This window comes from Simochromis diagramma, unplaced genomic scaffold, assembly GCF_900408965.1.
Source record: "Simochromis diagramma unplaced genomic scaffold, fSimDia1.1 OVJJ01000293.1, whole genome shotgun sequence".
Classification (NCBI taxonomy): domain Eukaryota; kingdom Metazoa; phylum Chordata; class Actinopteri; order Cichliformes; family Cichlidae; genus Simochromis; species Simochromis diagramma.
Window position 1 is genome coordinate 16,037,629 of NW_024386801.1, and position 23,527 is coordinate 16,061,155.

General features: G+C 43.7%; 1 protein-coding gene across 3 annotated transcripts in view; it reads right to left on the reverse strand.

Moving 5' to 3' along the window:
• The window catches only part of LOC120730065 (plexin-B2-like), a 130,682-nt gene that overhangs the window by 88,240 nt on the left and 18,915 nt on the right, over positions 1–23,527 (reverse strand). The window contains exon 2 of one of the 3 annotated variants that reach the window (XM_040026165.1): positions 14,422–14,608. The exons of 1 other annotated variant lie outside the window; for it this stretch is intronic. The gene's annotated coding sequence lies outside the window, so the exon portion shown is untranslated. Of the gene's footprint in view, positions 1–14,421; positions 16,182–23,527 lie in introns of those variants that run through there. One more of the 3 variants, XM_040026164.1, reaches the window with a different exon arrangement.

Genomic DNA, 23,527 nt, shown 5'->3' on the forward strand with positions numbered 1-23,527 from the left:
TGTGCACATATGTGAGTCAGTATGCAGAGTAAATGTTGCTTGATGTGATATCAAGCTGCAAAAAACATATTTCATTTGTTAGTCTGAGATATTTATGATAAGCCCTGATCACACAGCCAAGGTCTCGTCCCGATTCCATTATCCATCCAAATGTGTGCACTCCTCCCCTCCTCGTTTCCAACCCTCCCATCAAGGAAGAAATGGCAGGCATCGCTCCCACAACTATGCCCGGCTCCAATCTGCTCTCGCTTCTCATCTCCTGGCGAGCATATCTCAGTGTGGGGTATGACTTCTCTCAAAAGCTAGATGTGAGAAATGTATATATTTGTAAGTGCTAATACTAAGCGGCACAGAATGTTGGGCCAGCACCAGACAGATGGTTCTGAGAAAGGCAGAAGATCAGAGAGATGCTCCCTCCCACCCTCGCTGTCCCCATTCCTCTATTTCTCAGAGAGAAGTCACTATCACAGCGCTGCATGGCACCGAGGAGCTTCAGTGTACAAAAGCGGCCTTAATTCCCCCAATGTTGGAATCAGCTCACTCTAACAAGGGTATCAAAGAACTTCATCAATGAAAGGATATTTAAAACTCAGCTCTCAAAAGCCTATCAACCCATGGGTGGAATACTATTGGGAGAGTTATTGGGGTGTAAGACAAATGGAGAGGCACACGATGTAAAAAATAAAATAACACAGAAAATAAAGAGGACTATAAATGATTTTATAGTCTCTTGTATTTGTAGAAGGATTACTAATGACATGGAAATTCTCGTATGTATCTGGTTTAAAGGCACAATTAGCCTTGCCCAGTATGTCCTTCACAAAGCACTGCCAAGGCAGATTAATTGATACAATCAGAGGCCAAGTGAGCTTAATTTACGAAGCCAGAAATCTCAGGAGCAAAAGTTATAAAGCAGTGAACAAAAGAATTGACTGTAAATGCACTGTCTGTGTGTCCATGTAGGAGGGTTTGTTTCACTTTTGCAACAGGAGGGATGTCAAGTCTTTATTTGGCATACATCTGTTGTACATTTGGCTCGCTATGACACCTCATAGGAGGCCAGGGTCAAATAAAGTGCAGAGCTTAACAGCTCTGGCACACCAGGGGAGACACGGCTACTCAGGAACTATAACACAGACACACAAACAAATGGATTCACTTTCACGCATACAGACAGTAAGCCTCACAGATAAATTCAAAATCTCAAGACAAACTGAAAAATCCTCTTCTTTTGATTGAATGAGGATGGCAGTCTGTGTGGGCTACGTTAGCCATGCTTTCAAAACCCTAAATGGCTCAGACACATGTACAATAACAGAATGCCTGGCCCACTGCTTCTGTCTTTAACTATATCTTTCTATCTGAAACTCACAAGCGGAATTTGCGACAAATCACCCAAAGTGCAAAGAGCTCAGTTGGGGTGAAGTCAGCATCGGCAGGACTGCTTCCACGCCAAAAAAAATATGTTGCTTGGTCTGGGAGGACGTTCATGCAGAAGCTGCCAATCAATCAATGGGATTTTTATTGTTCAGAAGGGATATAAAGCTCTCTTTGTCTGTCCATACTCTTCTGACCTTTATTGGGCCAATGAAGAAGGCAAACGCCACCAAGCCATCAGGGAAATGGAGTATCTGTTTTGCTCTTAACACACTGCTCACAGATTGCAGAGCTGGCATGGTGTGGCGGACACAGACTGTGTGCCGACCTGGGCGTGCTCCGCCCTACGCGACCTTGGTACATATGACTATGCCAACGTGCCAATGAGCGCTCCCACACTGTCCTCATCTTTAAAAAAGAAAAAGAAAAAAAAAAAACTTTCTCCCTGAGGCAAGGCTGGAGCTTGGGCTTGAGACACAGAGTTCATTAACAGATAAACAGCGGAAGTGTGGGGGAAAAAGAGAGCAAGAGATGGGAATAAATGAGAAAATGACAACGGACGGAAGATATGGAGAGAGCTTGGCAGCCGTCCATGAAAACGACAGCTGGCAGCGACATCCTTCACAAACCTGGCGACGCAAGCGGTGTGATGGAAGCAACCTCCAGAGACATAGAAAAAGGAAGAGAGGAAGAAGGAGAGAGAGATTTGGGGGAGCGGGAGGGGGGACTGTGGCAGTAAATATCATGCTTTTCGTCTCCAGACTCCTGTGCTAATTAACACAGTTCCACATACAAGCCCCCCCCCCCCCCCCCCCGTTTGCCTCGCAGCCTGACCTCGGTCTTGAGCACTGACACAGAGGGCTGGCAAGGGCCTATGTTAAGTTGCATTTCCACAGCGTGGTGGAGGTTCTACTTTTGGTGCAAGGTACTTACCTATATTTCGTTCTCCTAATCAAACATATGAGACTTTTAAGGTGGTCATCACAGTCGAGGACATCAAGTTATTGCATTAGTTGGTGCTTTAACAGCTCTCAAACTGACACTGAAACTGCAATATGATTCCTAACTGTTTTGTGGTGTGGTTCCTTCTTTAAGTCATGCAATGAGATAGAGATTGTTTAAAAGTTAAGTACAAAATCACAATGCATGAAAGTAAAGAAAGAAAATCCAAGGCATTTGTGTGACAGACACATGAGTAGGAATATATGACAGCCATGGCAGATAAATGGACAAAAATCGTAATTGCTATTTCTTACTCATAACCTGAAAATTACGAGTATATACCAAAACCAGTTAAATCAATTAAAGGCAGAGTGAGTAATATACTGCCACTAGATGTCAGTAGATTGCAGTCAATTGCGTTTTTTTTTTTTTTTTTTAAATCTCTTCCAATTTAAGTGCATAATCCTAGCTAAAGTGTCTACTGTGTAACTCTGGCCGCCTTTCATCTGTAATGGGTGTGGGGTGTTGGCCCACTGAAGATAACATCTATTACCTCTGACGAGCCTGTAAAACCTTATGAGAGAAGTCTCATACATGATGATGACTCAGTGACTCAGCCCAATTATGTCCAATAACAGTGATATTAAGGCAGACCTTCCCAAAGTGTGGGGCAGAGCCATGGCGGGGCGGGGGCGCGGGATGAAAAGGGTGAAAAAAAAACAAAAAGCCAAAACGCTTGGACACTGCTAGCACGGGCGCCTACAGAAACGCAAAGCAGGAGATGAAGCATGGCTGAATATGTTTCCAAACCAACTTCATTCTAAGCCAAAGACTAGAAAATATGGTGAAGCATATCTTCCCTTTGGCTTCACCTGCACAAGTGCCAAGGTAGGTCTCCCCTACAGAATTGGTTTTCCCTTCGTCGGGAGCAGCACTGGGCTGTTTAAATCACGGACAAACAGTATCCCACATTCGTGATTTTTAGTTCACAAACACTTCTTGTAATGACTAACTATTGCTGACATTTTGGAGATATACATACTATACTATACTTTATACAGTAAAGTTACAGCGGGATACAAATGATATCAGGCTGATCCTGCCACGATTTGTTCCCCCGGTTCAAATCACGGATAAACAGTATCCCACAGCTGTTTATGTTTTTAAACCTATTTTGCACAGAGAGGCATGTATTGAAAAATGTATTGATAGCAATATTGAATATTATTACACAGGGGAAAAAAAACAACTACACGTAAAATAATCACATCGTGACGCCTCTGCCTTTGTAAATGGGGGGACAGTAACTGCGTGTGTATGTAAGCGTGTAAAACCTGCAGATAGTCAGATTAACAGTATTTTGTCTCTGTCATTCTGCAATTCATCTCATGTAAACAATAACGTGGCACACAGCGTGACGTGAAAAAAAGGCACATACCTTTGAGGTTGTGTGACGAACTCTGTATTCCTCGTCCACAGGTAAACGCAAAAAATGAGTTTTAAAAAAAATCTCAGTTTTCGGTGATTCAAAACGCCGTTTACGTGTGGATGAAACAGCAGTGTTTTACGCTACGTAAAAGACTTAGTAGTTTATTTTATTACTACCTGTCATTTATTGCAGATTACTTGTATTTGCTTAATTGTTTACTAAATGTTTGAGGTGTGAAATAAACCACAATTGAGCAAAATATGTGTGTGTGGTTGGAGGGTGTGTGTGCGTGTGTGCGTGTGTGTGTGTGCGTGTGCGTGCGGGGGGGGGGGCAGCAAAAAAAGTTTGGGAACCACTGTACTAAGGTGAGCTGTCGAAAATATCCTGAACTTTTCTGTCAGTAGTCATTTCTGTTTTGGCTATGTTTACCTGTTTTTAGCTGCTGTTAGCCGCCGTTAGTGAAATTTTCTTTCAAACAGATCTAGCATTGTTGGACTGGACCAAGCAAAAAAACTTCTTCTCATCTTATGATGTCAGAATAAAATCAAACTGTTTATCAGAGGGAAAGTGTGAGTTTTAGGACACTTCGGTCCAACATTAGCTAGCGTACTGCTAGCTAATAACAAGCTGTTGTTGCTATTTAGCCGACTCGTGAGCTGTCCAAAGACAGGAGGGTCAAATGGCTAATTTGCTGGATTAAGTAACTGTGACAGTATGTGAAATAAATAGGCATGTTTGTGTATGTTTTTGTGTGTTACAGCCCCAACTTCTATTCAGGAGGTGAGGAGTGAGGAGAGAAAGGAGGGAGGTGGAAATGAGGGAGGAGAGAGTGCAGTGATCTTTAAATTAAAAGGAACTTCTATTGCATAATGTATATGTGGTCGGTCTCTAGCGACATACATAAAATGCAATTATGTATCTTGGCCACTATATTCATGATGTTGAGGGAATACAGCATCTTCCAAAACCTGGTGCTCACTCATATTTGTGGATTAGTTCTAAATTTGTAAGACTGCTGGAAGACATAATTACACACTAATCAATTTATATTTATGAATACAACATTCTCTTGTCTATTAAATAACTTAAAAATTTACGTACTTTACCTTTAATGAGTAGAGTCCAGTTCAGCTGCACTATGCACTGGAAATGAGGCTTCAGTGTGTAAAAAGAAGTGCTGAGGGATTTTGAGGGAGGAAAAGAAATAAAAAGGTGAGACAAGGTCTGGTGGCCTTGTCTGAAGGTGAGCTGGATCCCCTGCCAGCCTGCAGCCCGACTCCTCTGGCAGAAAGGGAGGGGGGGACAAAGACAAATGAGGTAGAGTGTGGGGATGCTGATCAACAACCGACTCACTCACCGGCCGTCGCTCACCACATCCAGAGGGAGCAAGTGAGAGAGAGCGACGGAGAGACAGAGAGAAGTGAGGAGGCCAATGAGCCGGGACTGGTCCAGTCACAACACCATAGACACAAATCCTGGTTCTGTACCATTAGCTCCAGACTGTCATAAATCAGACAAAGCCAGCCAGCAGGACCAGAGAGAAGGCCAAACAGAGAAGTCAAAAAGCCACAGCCACACAGGACTGATCAGACAACAAAGGAGGGGAACAAACAGCAACCTTTGGACAGAGGAAGCATTTATAACACCACAAGACAGAAGAAAGGCTCCACACACATAATAGAAGCACTGGTATTGAACCTGGCTTTGTTACTGCAGCCTGAAATGCATCCACAGTGCTATTTACAGTAATATTTATATTACAAAAAGTCACTCACAGTCAGTGCCAAGCCAGGTTTTTTTTTTTTTTTTAAATCTACTCTTTCATTAGAAATTTTCTTATGTTAATCAGGCTATGGTTATGCATCTTTGCTATAAATCTTCATTAAATGGCTGGCAGTAGAGGGGTTACAGAAAATGAGGATAAAGAGTTGGGGGACAACATACAATAAAGATACATAGCTGCAACTAAAGTGGGACTAGCGCCTGAATTCACCATGAATCTGCCTTCTCTCAGGAATGCTTGTATTAACATGAGACACTGATGCATTTAAAGGTTTCAGATCATATGGTAAATAAACAAGGAGTGAGCTGTATTGGCCAAGGTCAAAGTACCAGCATAATACACAGTCAGTGTCTTTCATAAGTTACTGAAAACAAACAGAACCATAGAGCTTCTGCTTTTACATGTCATAAAAGCTTCCATTAATATTCATGATCCAAATTGTATAGTACACTTGATATTTAGTCATTAGGATTTTGTCACTGGAAATTGAGGTGCTCATTTAGAGCATGTGGGTTAGTGTTTTCATTTGGTAATGCCATTACTGGAGCAAAAGCTTCATTAGTATTTCTGCTTGTAATAACCTCGACAAGGGATTTCCTAACCCAGTTTTTCAACCACACCCATCCCAGGCACGCTGCCTTGGCATGCACCCTACTGGCAGACAAACAACACATCTGCCTTCCTGCTCGGAAACTTGCGCATACATATTGTATGAATCAAAAGAAAAAATATGCGCTTTTTGTTTTGCTTGTGCATGTGGGTGAAATATGGACTGGGGTATAATATAGTGTGTGTGCAAAATTTCAATTTTTTGATTCCATGTAAGACTGTGTGTAGGAAGTGATGATCCAGATTGGCCAAAAAAAAAAAAAAAAAAAAAAAAAAAAAATGGCAGCAGAGAGCAACTCTTGGTTTCGCTGTAAGTTTTTGGTGAGCGTGTGCCAATCCCACCTCACACAGCAGTGCACCATGGGGGGGCTGAACACTTTCTACAGTTGGATCCAATTAATTTCATCTCCACACGCCACCCATTTCGACATGCTAGGAGCATAAGAAGAGGAAGTGGAGGGTTGAAGGGGGTGGAGGTGTGCAGCGAGGCAAGTGGGAAATAACCGAGAAAAGGGAAGTGGAAGGATGGGCCAAGGTTGGGGAAACTTAGAATTCCCTGTATCTTCCGTTGAGTTTCTGCACAGGCAGACGAAAAATGCAATTACACGTGCCCTCTCAGCCTTTTCAGGCAAGTAGGGTGTGTGGATTTGTGTGTGTGTGTGTGTGTGTGTGTGTGTGTGTGTGTGTGTGTGTAGGGGAGGGAGTGGTGGGGTTTGTGCCCTGTGGCCACCAGCACTCCCATTTTCTATGCTAATAGACGCTTGTTCTGCATTCTATCAGGCATTTGGTGGCACAGCTCTGAGTGAGGAGCAGCAGAGGGTGAGTGCAGAGCGGGTGCGTAAGGAGCGGGGAGGGAGAGAGAGGAAGAGGGGGTTGTCGCCTTGTGTCTCCGGAGATAGTAGGAATAATGAAAAAGTCTGCTGGGACTTCAAAGCAAACGGCTGGTCATTTCCTGTGGTGATGGCTGATATGGGGCGTACATGTTCAGGCAACAAGCATACAGACACTTAGTCACACATTCCTGCTAGCAAAACCCTGCCAATGAACACCATCTCCTTTGATGGCATAGCGGAGCCCAAGCGAAAGGAGTGGAGTCTTTGGACAAGGAACAAATTCGAAAAGCTTTCGCACGTTGCTGTCAGAGCCATCTAAATGCTTTAGTCACAGCCTTGGGTCAAAACTTATGCAATGTGGGTGTAATGCCAGTAACCAGCTGCTTTTTTTGTTTGTGTGCGTGGTTTTTAAAAAAAAACAATTTATAACACTTGCAGTGTTTTCAAGTTAAAACAGGCACTATTAAATTAGAAAATAAACTAGCAGTTGTTATAGGGCAGGGAGACATCAAAATCCATTCTCTTGGCAGATCAACCTCTGGGGCTTTGCTAAACAGCCTGTGTAAAAGAAAAAAAAAAACAAGGTATATCCTTCAACATCTTTGTGTTCTCAATTTACTGGTAGTACTTTGGGTTGGTCGCCTGTTTTACACTCGTTCTGGGTTGACCATTCTCTACGTTGGCAGGTGGAAGCATAAGGTAGCTCAAATGTGACAGAGTGTCTCAAAAATGCAGAGGGAGCTGCGTTACTCCTTTTTTGGTCACTAAAAAGATCGACATGTGGAAAGACGTATGAGCAGAACAGCCAGAGCGGTATGTGAAGGGGAGAGAGCTGATAGGCCAGCATGATATGCAAACATAAACAAGCCAGCAGTCACATCTGCCTCATCTGGTTTCTTATCACTGAATCTTTCACTATTATGAAAGCCGGTCTACTGACATACATTCACTCATGGCTGTAAGTCTTATGTGCGAGCAAGATCCACCAAAAGAACAAATCGTAGAATTAAATTTTTTTACAAAACAAAACAGACAGACGCACGCACGCACGCACGCACCCACGCACGCACACACATCTGGTTTCATTCAGGATGCCTGGGATTCTTTGCCTGCTTGGCTCACATTACTTCCTGAGCCCGCATGCTGACTGCTGCACGACAACAGATAAAATATGCCACTCAGCACAATACCTCATCTGCTCAACATGTAACTGGAAAAACGCAGTTTGATGAGTGATAGAAGTGAAGCTGAATTTACAGGAGAGTTCTGAGAGTGGATGGGTCTCAAGTGGGAGACTCCTGAGAACCCAGGTACTCTAATTTACAGCGTCTCCCCTTTCGTAGACCCTTGACTGCAGTACAGTCAAGGGTCAGTAGTACAGTAGAAGTGAGCTAAAGATGCAATGATACTGTAAAATCTCTCACTCATTCTGAGAAACTGAGTCAGAGAAACAGACCAGAGACACACACTGCAACGTGAGGAGCCAAAGAACCTTGATCTTATAAAAGTTATTAAATTTGTATTGTTTCATAAACACACCAAAACCACAGGAGGGGGGGGGGGCGACTGAACAAGACTAAAGTTTAAGAAAAAAGAAGGAACATCTTTATTGTTTTATTTTCTTTTGAGAACCCACAAAACAGAATGAGATGATTTCTGTTGCAAAGTAAAAACTACAAACCTTGGGATCAGTTTGCTCTACACACCATAATTCCTAAACGTCACCTTTCCTTTACATTTCCGAACGCACCCCTTCCAATTCCCCCATCCTATTCTCTTATCTCCCAGGTTTGACAGAGTGATGTCTTCAGCCAAAATCACCTTGTCTACTCCGGTTCCCCAGGAGATGAAGTGCCAGCGATGTAGACGATTCAATCAAGAGAAGTGAAAGAGCAGATCACAGACAATACGCCGCGGCCCCATTACCCCCAGTCCTCAGTTACCAGTAGCGACGCTTAGCTCAGGCCCCCACCTAATGGGCCATAATATCATTTTGCGCCATGTACCAGCTCTTTATACTAGCTCTAAACATAACTCTGTCGCCAGGGCACAATAAAAACAGATATATTTCTTTATTACTCCTCGCGAAGCATATCACCAGATCTGAGCTCCCCTACAAAGGAAACTAATATCTACAGGAACCCGCTCTTTTCCTTGGCTCATTTAGAGCAGACGCACAGTTGTTATTACATTGAGCTGCACTCTGCCGGCCTCACCTCCCCACGCCATTCACTCAGACTGTAATGGATGTTTTATTATAAAGAAATGAATACAATATCTTCGCCATAAATAGCCTACTTAAAAAGCCATTTTCTCTGCCTTGCAATATGTTTGAATGTCCATCACGCCTCAAGCAATGAGGTGCCACATGTTTAATTCAGACACGACGCAATTTGCGTGTTACTGTATACGTGGAAACAGCAGCTCCTCTGCCCTTTGCTCACCCTCACTGCTTTTTTTTTCACTCACGCAATAATCACACTCCACCCTTTCTTGCATATAGTCAATGTAAGTCTCCAGCAGGTTCATTAGTTTACAACACGGCAGGGAAAAGGAAATGTCACCTGGGCACCCCCCCCTTTTTTTAAGACATTCACTTTCTTCATCTCATGTAGTACATGCTGTGCTTGTAAGCCTCGAGTCAGATGAACAGAACTTCACTTTAGCAAGGGCAAGTTATTATCTGCTACTAGGAAAAAAAAACCTACACACAGGGCACGTTGTTGCCATCGCCCTGTACCCTATACATCTCATCGTGTCTGACCAGCCCATTTACACTGTGAGGATATGACAAGAGATGAGTGAACATTGGGGCACGAACATGTGTGTTTGTGTGTGGCAAGACGAAGCAGGAGAGGGAGTTGGGGAATCCAATCTCTCACACAGAGGAGCAGAGACAGGCGGGCAGATACGTTCCAAGCCCGGTATAACCCCAGCGGTATCCATGAATGAAATGACAGGATTACAGGGGTATTAGAAAACCTGCTGAGATGGTTGATAATGCTGTTTATGGTTGGGCGTCACACCGCTCGAAGGGAAAAGTCAAACTGTTTGACTAATGAAAATATGGACAAGCTCTTCACACATCGTCACCAAACAGCAAACTTAAGGAGAGAGGTCTTCCTCTCCATTAGCACCCATGGTTTGGTGTTGACGAGCATTAATGCAGATACCTGAAAATTTGAGTCTGTGGTATTATTACAGACAGACCTCTTAAAATAGGGACAGAAAACATAGGCCCCACTATCCTTACAACGAGAAAGGGATTACTGTTGTGTCAACAGTCCCCAAAGATAATAGTAATTACTGCCCTAGCTACAGCGCCATCAGACTGAGGCAACTTCGCTAGCTGACAGCTTGGTCCTAATTACCAAGAACCACCAATTACGGGCTCCATTTCATTATTTATATAGCACAGCACACCCAAATAAAAGAGACTTCAGTGACTCTGAGCAGTCACATCGCTGGCAGCTGCAGAGGAGCATCCAGAGGATCAGCTGAATCATTCTCTCAGAGTTTTTTTTTTCTTCTTTCTTTCTTTTTTTCTAGATAATATACTAGTCAGCGTGCAAACACAGCATCGTTAGTATTGAAAGCTGTGTAAAAATAGAAAATGAAGCCAATAGGGGGCTGCCTTTCCTTCCTTTTTGTCATCCACCGGAAGTAATTTAGCTGCGAAGGAAGTGCATAACCGCCTCTTCTTTTCCTCACTTGCTGCTGCTCGCTTATCTGAACAATTTGAAAAGATTATCCCTTGAGCAATTTAACTACTGAAACAGCTTGCCTGTTGCATCTACATTTATTCCACCGTGAGGTTTGTTTAATAAAAAAAGAAAAAAAAGAATGTGCTCACCTGATGCTACACAAAAGATGTCTCAAAAAAAGAAAAAAACCCAACATAAAAACAAAATTCTTTATCTGGTGAGTGTATTCAACCATCCACACACACACACACAGCAAATTTCACAGATGTTTCCCATCATCCTCTGCTGCCAAGCAGCGCCCAGTGATGGCTGAGAGGAGGGGAGCGGGGGCTCAGTGCTGGGGTGTGAAATTCTGCTATTCCTGCTCCAGTGAATTCAGCAGAAACTTGGCAGATCATTGTGGAGATTTGTATGTCTGTGGATTTGACATGAAACTGTTTGAGAGGCTCATCTGGAATCTGTCTCTCAACTTGCCTCCCCTTAAAATGGGCTTGGTTCACAATACATATATAAAGCCTGACAACCACATTTTGTAATCCTCCAGAGGATGCAGATGCAATGATTAGGTCATATACAATTATCTGAAAGATAACAGTCTGTTGCTTAAAAACCTGCCTTTGAGTAAAAGCTCACAATCCTTAAAATAGACAAAGAGCATCTGCAGCATCTATACAGATTTCTGCAACTATATACCTTGTTATTAAAAAAGAAAAATACTCCCACTCTTGTTGAAATTCAGTATTTTTCACAAAACGAACACAAACAGAAGTTCATAGTCAGCAAGCTGTAAAGAATGTAAAGCTATCGTGTTCCAAGAAAGCAAGTAGTCGCAAAGAAACTGAACAAAAAAAACCAAACAAGTAAGTATGTACAAAAGGAATCGGCCGTGGCGATCCAAAGCGCTTAGCATTTAGATGACAGCTGCACAGGGCAGGCCTTGTTTGCAGGGGCTGGAGTGGTGCGGTATATGTGGCCCGGAGGCCGGATCTGGTCCAACTGTGCCCTGGCAAGAAAACGCTCAGCCCAGTCAGCCTCGACAGCTTGGATATTCACAGGAGGCAGTGGAAATGGAGGGCTGCAGTACCATGTTGGAGTTGGGGCGAACTTGCAGGAGGAGGGGCAGGAGTGATGAGTCAGGGAGAAGGTATTTTATATTATTTTTGTACCACAAGGACACGACATTTGCCATTTTCCGTAGAGAAAACCCAACCTAGGCTGGTGATGAGGGGGTATGTTGGCTTCTGGTGATGCCTGGAGCACGTTAGCAGGCTTTTTAAACCATTTTTGCACAGCATTAAAAGACGTTCGTATACACCTGCAATGCTGTGACTTTTTTTTTGGTAATGAAAATTTTCTAAAGGCTCAACCTGCTCTGTGCTGACCACATAGACCTGAAGATTTTTACCCTGCTATGACCTAATCATAGCAGTTGGCTTCAGATTACATGAAACATTGTCATCTGACAAACCACTGTGACAGTTTCAATAGATCACAGGCCTTAAAGTTAGGATCATCACTTTGATTTAGCATGACAAATGAATTATTCACTCTCATTTCTGGGGATTCATACTTAAACTCAGAGTCATTTTGAGTATCATAGAAAGGACTTTTGATGTCGGACAGCTTTCTCCTCACTTGATTAACCTGAACCAACTTCAAAAGTGCCACGGCTTGGGTATCACCATCAGCAATATTCTAAATAAACGTGGAGCCTTTTTAGAAAACAATATCTTCTATGAGCCTCCTCTTTGAAATACTACAAGTTAAATGGTCTTGTTTACTTATTTTTGCTATTATACTTCAAAAATAGCACATTTTACACGGTAAACAAGGAGCAAGTCAAGCATGCAAAACTAAGAGTGCAAAACTACTTTAGTAACGTTCAAAGTATCAAAATTTAATGCAGAAGGAAAAAGGGGGGGGGGGGGGGGGGGCAGTGACACACAAGGGAGAAAGAAAAAAAAAACTATGGGACCCACCCACAACATTGCAAAAGACAACAAAAAAAAAAAAAATAGAGAGATTTTTCAAGTGCATCCTAATTCATTCATCCCCCAAGTATGTCTTTGCTCCAGGGTTGTGACAAGGCAAAGCCTCATGGGAGAAATGACTGGCACCTCCTAATCCTTATGGATACCAAAAAGCATGTCATTACCATAACATTCACACCATCTTTTGGGATGTGAGACAAACTGAGTCAACAACAAAGGATCAAAACGAAAAACAGCAAAGAAAAATTAAAAAACAGAAAAGTGTGCCTGTTTAATGTGATCTATTTGGAGTCACAACTGTAGCACTTTGATGAAAGCCATAGCTCCACCAAACTTCTAATCATTCAGCACAGGCCAAACAACCACCTGGTGTAGCCTATATTTCAAATGAGCCATATTTTGTTTATCTTTAACACCAGCGGGTAGGCTGGCAGGCATGCTGCAAGGGAAAGTGGAGCACAAGAATTATGACCTAAGAAGAAAAAAAAAAAAACCAGCTGATTAGGGAGAAGATGAGTGAGAAATGGAGTCATCTGTCACGTTAAGCACTCCACAGATGGACAAGTGTAACACCCTAAGAAACCTGCAAGTCCTGAGGCTTGGTGGCAGCTTTGGGATTTAAAGTAAATCCAGGAACGGTTTCAGAAGAAGTGATGAAATATGCCTCACGAGATCACATGTTCATATTGCTCACCCTTTCATTCACGTCATCAGACGAGTGGTAACAACGGTCCTTTTTCTGTGCTTAAATTAAATGTGAAAACATTTAGTTTTTCCAGCTGTCTACACAAAACTATTGTGAGTGTAGATAATTACTGGGAAGCTTCATTTAATGAAGCCTCAGAGCAGATCTAATCACTTTCGTTCTTTAATAAACAAGCATGGAAACCTACTGGTGTGCAAATAAAGATTTGACAGACTAGAACTTCTCCCAACTAGTAGGCTAAGACTTGACTTATAATTGGACCATTGTTTCCTGACACAAACCATTTACTCGTCAGCAATGTTCTGCTTCTATAAGCACGACAAGAAAGAAAAGATGTTTTCAATGGTGTACTGTGGCTAAGCACTGCCTGCATATCTCCCAGGTGAGATGGACAATTGCCTGCTGGGTAGCAGAGTCGTTGCCTTAGTGCCTTCTCTGTGTCCTGTACCTCCTGTCTGCTCAGACTTTACCATTGAGCTCACTACCACTTCCTACCTCTGCTATTCTACCTCTGCTATTGACAGCCAAACAACCGGGAGTCAGGAAGGCCTTAACGAAGAGAAGTAGGAGGTTCAACTAATTAGAAATACCTCCATTCCATTACTCCATCCCCTCCTGTTCACTCAGAACACTGAGCTAAAGCTTGGCCAGAGCTGGGCCTGGAGGATTGTTATTTTTTTTTTTCTTTCTTCAGGCTGCTAGCCAATGGGGGACCGTGGTAATTGCCTAAATCCCACTGTGGCAAATGAGGACAAAGAGTGTGAGGGTCACGCAAGCCAAGAAAATGCTGGGATAAAGTGTGGGAATGAAAGTCTAGTAATAATAATAATAATAATTTTTTTTAAAAAATACAGAGGCATAGGACACAGAGACAGAAACTTAAATCTTTATCTAAACATTCCACAGTAGAAGTTCTAACATTGCAGACCTGGTGATCCATAAAATAGGTAAAGAAATCTTCTTTGCACAAAATTAGCACAAGAGCGTAGGAGACTGGAAAGGAGTATTGCGCAGTAAGAAAATAAAATGACCTCGGGTGCTACTCACTAGGGAGAGGCCGACAGGGGTGCAACGACTGTCTTGGCTGTTGAAGCGAAACAGAGTAGGGTGCAGCAGTGACTGCACAGTCGGTGCTTGCTGGACACTTCAATCACAGGCTGCCGGAGCCCCGGGCAAACTTGGCCAATTAGCCGCACACCACCGCTGACCCCCAGCTTCATTAAGGGCCTGGGCTCTGGATAAAGGGAGAGAGGAGAGGAGGTGGAGAGGATTAGCAGGTGAGAGAGTAAACTGTCAGCAGGGGCCAGGTTTGAGGAGATACACACATGCATTTGCACAAACACGCACACCTAGAGGTGACGCTCAAGGTTACAGATAAACACAATCAGAGAACACAATACCACACGTGTACACATTGGCCGAATCACACTCCCGTGTCCCTGTGGGCTTACACCTGCAACAAAGGTGGTGATGGTGGGGTAGAGAGTCAGGGCTATAGAGGCCAGAGGGTGCAGCTCTCCCCCTCTTTCCCACACTACTGACTTGACAGCAACAGGTGTGGTGGCGAACAGACATGCAATTACCAAGTTGAGAATCTGCTCTTTGTGACAGAGACAACAGCAAATCGGAGGTAGGATTGGAGTTCGAGGAGAGAAGGAGAGCGTAGTGTTAGAAGAAGAAAGAGGATACAGACTATTCAAAGTCCCTGGAGGTGAGAAAAAAGAAGGACAAAGCGAAAGAGAGATTTCCAGTTGTCTCTTTTCATTGGAAATCTCTCACCAGCAATGTGGGGGAAAAACGAAGAAAAGAAGATCAAAAACTAACACAGACAGTAACTATGACACACCTGTTGTTCTGCAGTGGAAATAAAAATTTACACACTTTGGTTGTCTGAAGAGGCATCGCATAAGTGTGCGCACAACACTGAGACAATTCAGAGAGGGTGGATGAGGCTTTCTGAGGTGCTTTGGGACAGGTTGTGCTCAATGAGCCCTGACAGAAAGACTGTTTGGTGTATGCGGGTGTGTTTGTGTTTGCCTGCATTACAAATGTGTACATCCACATGGGACCTCTGTTTGCATCAGCCTTGCAATGAAAACCACAGCAGTGCTACAGATTGGGTGGGGGCGGGACAGCAGCTTCATACACGCTCCCCTTCATTTTCTCTGTTTTCCCTCTCAGATTACGGGCCTTCGATCAGCCTAAAGTAATGTTTGCGAGCTTTGCCGCTTGTGTAGCAATAACTGCTGTCGGAGAGCTTGCATGCTTGGGTGGAGAGAAGATACTGGCCCTTTATTTAAAACAAGCCAAGGATAAAAGATCAATGGCCCAATTCAAGCCATGAATTGGAGGGAAAAGTTCACAAAACATAGTGGGAGATTATGAGCAGGAGATATATGTGTAGATAGAGGGGGAAGCGGAGAGTGAAGGGGCATCTAGCTCATCTGGGTGCTAGTGGCTTATTGATTGTTGGAGACACAGAGCTCCCAGCCATTCATCACCAACCACTCTCAGGCCCTTAGATAACTCCTATGATAGTGCCCTGCTGCTGAGCAGCTGCAACTGGCCACATCCATTATCCTTCAAAGTAAGCCCCCTAGCCTGGGAACAGGCATGGAGGGGCTGCTGGGTGACAGGCTGAAGGGAGGGCTGAAATGGAAATGGAGGAGGCCTGTGGTTAGGAGCATGTGGTTGAGGCTACGGTATACAAAAGCAGACGCTAAGGTTGAAGGGCCAGGGCTTTATGAAAAATGGTGCTCTGACAGCCACAGCAAAGACGAGAAACTGTCTGTTTTCACCAAGAGAAGAGGAGAAAAAAATGTGACAGCACTATTGTTTCCACTTCTTGGCCAAACAGTATTAGCAAAGCTGTTTTATAGCAGATAGTACACAAACCAACGAAGCGACAGGCAGCTCTAAAAACTGCTGAGTTGCTGTGTGGTTGTGTGTGTGTTTGTGTGTGTTGTGCGTGCGTGCAGGCAGACAATTCCCAGATTGGGCAGGTGGGGATCAGCCATAATGAGCCATGCAGGGGGAGAAAAGTGGAACTGAGGGCAAAAAAAAAAAAAAGTAAGAAGGCCAAAGAGCAAGGGAGAAAGAGAGAGAGAGTGATGGAGACGGGCTCAGAGCCAGAGACAAGGCCCCAAAAGAGCAATTACAGGAGATCCAGAGAAGGTGTGGGCCCAGCCCGCAGGCATAGTTTCAAACGGCACAAAGCCCTGCCAGACATGTACTCACAAGGATTTACAAGCGTGCACACACACATTAATTTGCTTGCCTAAATTGAAGAAAAACTTGTTACAAGCAAACTAAACAGATGGACAAAATAGATGAGATGACGAATAAAACTCAAAATAGGAGGGAGGCAAGCGTGAGGTGGGAGGATTTTTAAACTGGGAAGGGCGGGGGTCATCTCGAGCCACACGTCACTGCGCCACATGTTTTCAATGCAACATTCTGCTCTGGTTGGTTGCAACCTGTTCCCTTAACAGCACGGCCTGAAAGCAAAGCTTAAAAACCCCAGGTCGGGTCACTGTGCGCAAAACTTTCCGGCTGATTGTGCTTCGTGCGGCGAGCGCGCTAAACAACACTGAAAAGTCTGGACAGCTTCACACCACGGTGCCTGTCACAGATACAAGTCCGAAATAGTTTCTGAAGGCAACCGTTTCTGCCTTCCCTCCTCCCCACCTCGCCCACCTCCACATCCACGGCTTAAAGGAGAACGACAAGTTGGAAAGAACAAGCGTGAATGATAGGAGAAAAAGAAGGAGAGAGAGAGAGAGATGTGCAAACAGATAAGGGGGAGGGGAAATTAAATTAAGAGAAAAGTTCTCGCGCAACGGCATGCACCATTGATTTCCTATTCTCTTGGAAACATTTAATGAGCTTAAATAGGAGCCTCATCTGACTCTGCCACAGTGACTCGGAGGAGCCTCCCAGTGAGAGGAAATCGTTCAGCGGCTGTGACGGCTACCAGAGGGGGTGAAAGACGGAGACGAGACAAGGGAAGGGGGGTTTAATGCCAAAACAAGAGACATGAGCAAGACAGATGTTGGATCATACTCAGTAAATGGTCCAGCGATAGCATTGCTTGCCTAGTTCTCAATGAGGTGGGAAAAATGAAAAGAGATTACTGGAAGACAGCCAGATGTTAGAAGATGTCAAAGGTGCTCTACATTCAACCAGCCTGCCTAGTTATTAGGTGCTTACTCACATCAGACCCTCATAAGAACCTAACAAAAACATACTGACTGACAGCTTATGCACTACCTCATTACTTCCTTTACAACCTCCCAACAAGGTATTGATCAGATGCAGCTGTGTGGTAGCCACAGAGTTGCGTCTTCTTTGTCCTAGCCTCGATCCTCCCTGTATTGGCAGATCTTTAGTCACTTCACAGGGCTCAGTCCAGAGGCGATTCACTGCTCATGCCCCAATGTGAAGCATCAGTAGCTGTGTTATGATGCTGTCTGCTGGTGCTGCATCCAGCCACGTTTTAGCGTGCAATCATTATAATATGCACTATAACTCATGGTATAGTGCTGTGGTACATATGAGTGCGTATAAATCAAACTGTGTAAATCCAAACTTTGTTTTTATGTAAATATTAAGTATACTCTAGAACTGCCTCAAGTCTTTGTGGCATGGGTTCAACGAGGTCCTGGAAACATTCCTTTCAGATTTCCATTTTTACACAACAGCATCGTGGAGTTGCTGTGGATGTGTCAGCCGTACATTCATCCTCGGCTCCAGCACATCCCAAAAGTGCTGTACTGGATTGAGATTTGATGAATGATGAGGACATTGGACTACAAGAACTCAATGTCATGTTCAAAAACAGAAAGTTGATATGATTTGAGCTTTGTAGCATGGCATGTTATCCTGCTGGTACACTGTTGTCATAAAGGATTGAACATCATCAACAATTATACTCAATCATGCTGTGGCATTTAAGCAAACCTCAGTTGTTCCTAGGGGCCCTAAAGGTACACATACAAGGCAGGACGGATCTACGCTTTTATGTTGTTTATGTCCGTTTCTGAATCTCCCATCCGAGTGTCACATAGAAGTGCATACTCATCAGACCGGCCAACATTTTTCCAATCTTCTATTGCCCGGTTTTGATAAACCCGTACAAACTATAGTCTCAGTTTCCTGTTGTCACCCGATGTGGTCTTCTGCTGCTGTAGCCCTTACGCTTCAAGGTTCAACATGTTGAGCATACAGAGATACTCTTATGCAGACTTTGGTTGTTACCTATCAGTTCAAAACATTCTGCCCATTTTCCCTTGACCTCTGGCCTCAATGAAGCTTTTTTGCCATGAGAACTACTGCTCACTGGATATTTTCCCTTTTTGGACCATTTCATGTAAACCATCGAAATGGTTGTGTGGGAAAATCCCAGTATATCAGCAGTTTCTGATGTGCTCAGATCAGCCCATCTGGCACCAACAACCATGCCAACCCTATTCCGATGCTCAGTCTGAGCTTCAGCAGGTTGTCTTGACCATGTCTATATGCCAAGTTGCTGCCATATGATTTTTTAGATGTTTCCATTAACAAGCATTTGAACAAGTGTACTCAATAAAGTGGCTGGCAAAAGGATATTCATACTAAAGTACATCTGGCAGTGTACTGTGGTACAAATTCATATACATTCACGAGGTATGTGACTGCTATGACCTTCAGATAGGCACCTTGTACCTTTATCACCCAAGTATCTTGCAGGCTGCCAGGAATTACTTTGTAATTTTGGCAGTTGAAATTGCAAAATAATTCTCATCTTTCAGGAACTATTTGAATGTTCTCTCTACCCAAAAATGGTTGAGGAGTTATGGTAATGTGAAGCGCACATGGTAACATCTAGGCGGAGCTGATTTTTTGTTTTCTGAGTTCAGTCAGCAGTGCCTTGTGAAGCCTTTGTGCTACCGTGAAACGCAGAATGTCCCTTTAAAGCTGATCTTCTCTTCTTTGCGAAACCATTTGGATTTTGTCTCTAGCAGAAACAGTAATGGAGTTACAGTGATTTAAAGAGCGCTTGTAAAATGGAACCGGCGCCGGGCTGATGGTCATTAAAAAAAAAAGAAAAAAAAAAAAAAAAGAAGCGTTATCATGCAATGGGACACCAGAATTCATCCTGACCATTAACATGTTATCATAGGTTTCAAAATAAGGAGTTAAAAGGCTTATCACCAGAAAATGCATTAGAATACGTAAGGAATAAATTGATTAATAATCAAATATAATCTACAGACAATTTGTTCCAAGCCTAAATGGATTTTTTCTTGGTCTATAATTGAACCCAAGAGTTAATTTTTGTGTAAATGTCATGTAGGAAGGCTTTTCAGGAGTGTACTTCTGGTTGGTACAAAGCAGAGTTTAAGACAAATAATCTTTAATGTGCTTATAGTTACACAAACACTAGCTTCGATTGATTAAGCATAAACAGCTTAGTGTTTTTACAGAAGCATCTGTTTTCTGGTACACAGTCCCTTACCAATCCACCTCAGCCAGATCAGTTCGTGACCCCATTTTTCTCCCCCAACTTTGACATAGCTACTGTTGGAGTAGCTGGTTTGTAACACCTCTGAGTATCTATCCAGACAGATGCACAGCACGCAGCAAAGCAGCCAGTGTGGGTGTTTTGCACAACTGGCAGCAGCGCTGAGGCCTTGTTTCACTGGGCTTTTATTTGTGACTTGAAACAGAAGTTGTCCTAAGAGACACCGTTTTTGTTTTGTTTTTTTCAAATGAAACTTGGGCTGAAACAATCATGTGATGCCCTGGTGATTAATTATGGCAAAAAAAGAAAAACAACCCACATGACAGCGACACTGTTTCTTTCTGTGGAATTCCAGAAATACGCAGGCGTTAACTCCCACACATACATACCAAGTGCAGGAAACTGGAAGTGACTAACGGCAACACAAGGGCAACAACTAAAAGAAGGCGTGTCTATAGCCTTTGACTGCCTTCTTGCTTCAATTTTTCGCTCAACTTAGTACCAGCAAGACTGAACCTTTCACCAGAAACTGTCTGAACTCTCTGCAGGGATCCATAGGTCATCACGTATAGGACAGTGTAGATCACTCTCTAAATCATTTACACTGGTCTATATATAGCCTGCAGAGAAAAAGGTCATTATTGAAACAGAAAGCTATATTTCATAATTGCACTACCACGCTTCTATCCCCTCAGTGAAATTGGCTCTCCAGAATATTTTCTCTCTCACTCCTTTCCATCTCTCTTTATCTCCCTCTCTTGTCTGTTAGAGAGGGCGATTTTGACAGGCTGACTGTCTCTCCTGATGCAATAACCACCCTCCATTTGTATCTAAGGAGGGTGCATTAACTAGACAGCGTAATCAGCCTGCACAGGAAAGGGAGCAAGCCTCACCAACTGACTGCTTTTTACCACTCTAAGCTATAACAGCTTGCCATTAGGCCACAATTAGCACCGCTCGCTTGGGGAAAAATAACCCCTCAAAAGACCTTCGGGCGGCAGGGCGGATGCGAGAAAAAGGACTTTCGTTCAAGTCCATTGTTGTGATAAACACTCAGGAGAGATAATCTTATTTGATCATGCTTGATGGTGAAGGCAGTGGGACTTTAAAAGATTTTTAAAAAGTGCCTTATAGTGCCGTGGGACAATGCCAGAGCTCAAACTGATACTACTGACGTGTTACAATGGAAGATTCAGACCGGAAACGAAAAGGCTTATCGTCAGCCACTTCAGACAGTGCATAATTCCTCTGAAAAGTCAGCAGGTAAAAATGAAAGAAAAAGAAAAAAGAAACTTCTGACAGCACTGCCTTGAGATAAGTGCATTCACTTCCAAAACTGGGAGGCAAATGCCCGTGTGGCAAAGGTGCACTCCAGGTGAATGTGTTCAACCAGTGGAGGATACAGTCGCACAGGGCTGCAAAGGCTGCATTCAGTAGGTAAAAACACATTCTCTCCCTTGGGGTTTTTGGAACAATAAAGAGAAAATGTGTGTCCCTGTGGTCATTTGCGGCATGTTGGCAGTGGGCAGACAGAGATAAGAGTTTGGATCGGTGGAGGCTGACACGCTGTGATTATCCCCCGCTGCTAGAATTGACCGTCCATCAATCCAGACAACCAAGAGGACTGGGGCTAGCCGACTCAGTGGTTGCCCGAGACTCGATTTTTTTTATGATTCAATGACTCGCAGGGGGGAAAAAAAGTCTCAAATGTTTTTCAAATATGTTGTCATACTGAATCACTTTTTTTATTGTGATTCAGATTCACAAATACTCATCAAGTGCTGCAGTCTCAGAGGTATAATTACTAGCACATATGCTCTCACACCAAGTCTTAACACGTACTTAGACTACCACCTGACTTTCTATGGCTTCCTGTCTCAAGTTCCTGTCTGCCTTCCTGTCTCTCTCACCGCCTCCTCCCATCGCCTCACGCTGCGTGTTCTGGACCTGAAACCAACTCCAAAACAACAGAGTGAGCCACGGGAGAGATGGAGGACGGAACCGAGCAACGAGAACGAGAGAGGCATGGAAAGAGGGTGTGTGTCAAGAACCACATTCTTTCTGCTGAGTGCCATCTGGAAGTGGAAAGGTAGATAAACAATGACGTGAGACGCATCCCATCTCCTTCCTAAAGCCCAAACAGACACATGCTCGCCACAATGCATGAGCGCCGCTGCTACCGATCCTGCGTCGCGTGCCAAGCATTGTCAGGGATTGGGTCTTATCAATCGTTGGCCAGATACTGAGCAGAAGCACAAGGCAAACAAAGGGAAGGGGAGAGAACAAAAAAAAAAATGGAGGGGAAATGCAAGCCACAATGAGAAACACAAATGAGAACATGGCCGGCAGCCATCCGTCCACGCGGTCTGGACCGACTCTATTTAATCTGGTCAAGTCTGCCCCAAAATCAAAGCAATCTCCCTCAGTGAGCCGACAGAGCAAGGAATCAGACAGCCAATCCCGCCCAAAAAGGAAGTTGGTGCGGTGCTGAATGAGGCAATATCAGACTATGCAGCATTGTGGTAGGAATGCAAACTATTACAGCTATAAAAGTCTTTGCTTTACTTAAAAGAAAAACAAAACAAAACAAAACCCCTCCATTTGCATTCACTCAACTTGCAAGTGGAGCTCCGGGGCAACGTTAGCTGCTGCTCCCACTGCTTTTGAATTCGTCACCATATTTTTTTGCAGGCACCTTCTGGCATGCAATATATTACAGTAATAGTAGAAATCTTTATTATCCCTTATGGGGAACTTGCCCTTGTAGTAAGTCAGAGATAATAACAAAAACAATATACATACATTTCCAACACATAGAAGATGCAAACTGATGAAGAGCAACAGCTGGAGCAACAGCTGCAGGGATGCCCCCTGTGGGCGCCATGCCTCTTGGGACCACCCTGTCCTGTAAGAGTGCTTATCTTGACCCGAGTAAGACATACTAAGGCCACTGTGGGAATGACATTAAAAAAAAGTGCTGGGATGAAGAGACCTTGACAGCTATCCCTCAGGAGGGAGGAGAAGCTGCACCTGCATGTGCCTCGGCTCTGCTCCGTTAAGTTTCTGTCTCTTCAGACTCTACTGTGTGCGTGTGAGTGGGAAAACAGTGTCCTCTGCCCGGTTTTGTTGGCACTATCGCTGGGGAAAGTAGATGGAAAGTGAAGAACTGGGAGGAGGGCTGACAAATAAGTCACATCAGGTAACATTCACAAAATTGAAGGGCTGGAGAGGGGGGTAAAGAAAAATGCATTAAGGGAAGAAAGGGTGTCTGTCGGTTCTTATTGATTCATCGGCAAAAGTCTCCAGTCCTGATTAGAAACCACTGTATTCAGTAGTCGGGGAAAATAGCAAAGAAATGTTCTGTTTGCTCCCAAACACCACTTACACATTCTGACTGAGGAGACAGTGAAACACAATCTCTTGTTTTTCTTTGAGTTGGGAGACTTTTTTTTACTGCGATGGCTCTGATCAAAAAAGCAGGAGGAGTGAGGAAGAGGAAGAAGCCTGAAAGAACTGAAAGGCCTGGAAATGTGGGTCAGAGACATAACATATTAATACAGTGACCAACCATAAAAGAAAAACAATTTAGAAGAGAGGAAAAAGGAAAATAGATGAAGACTGAAAGAGATCCAAAATATGCACAGCAGAGAC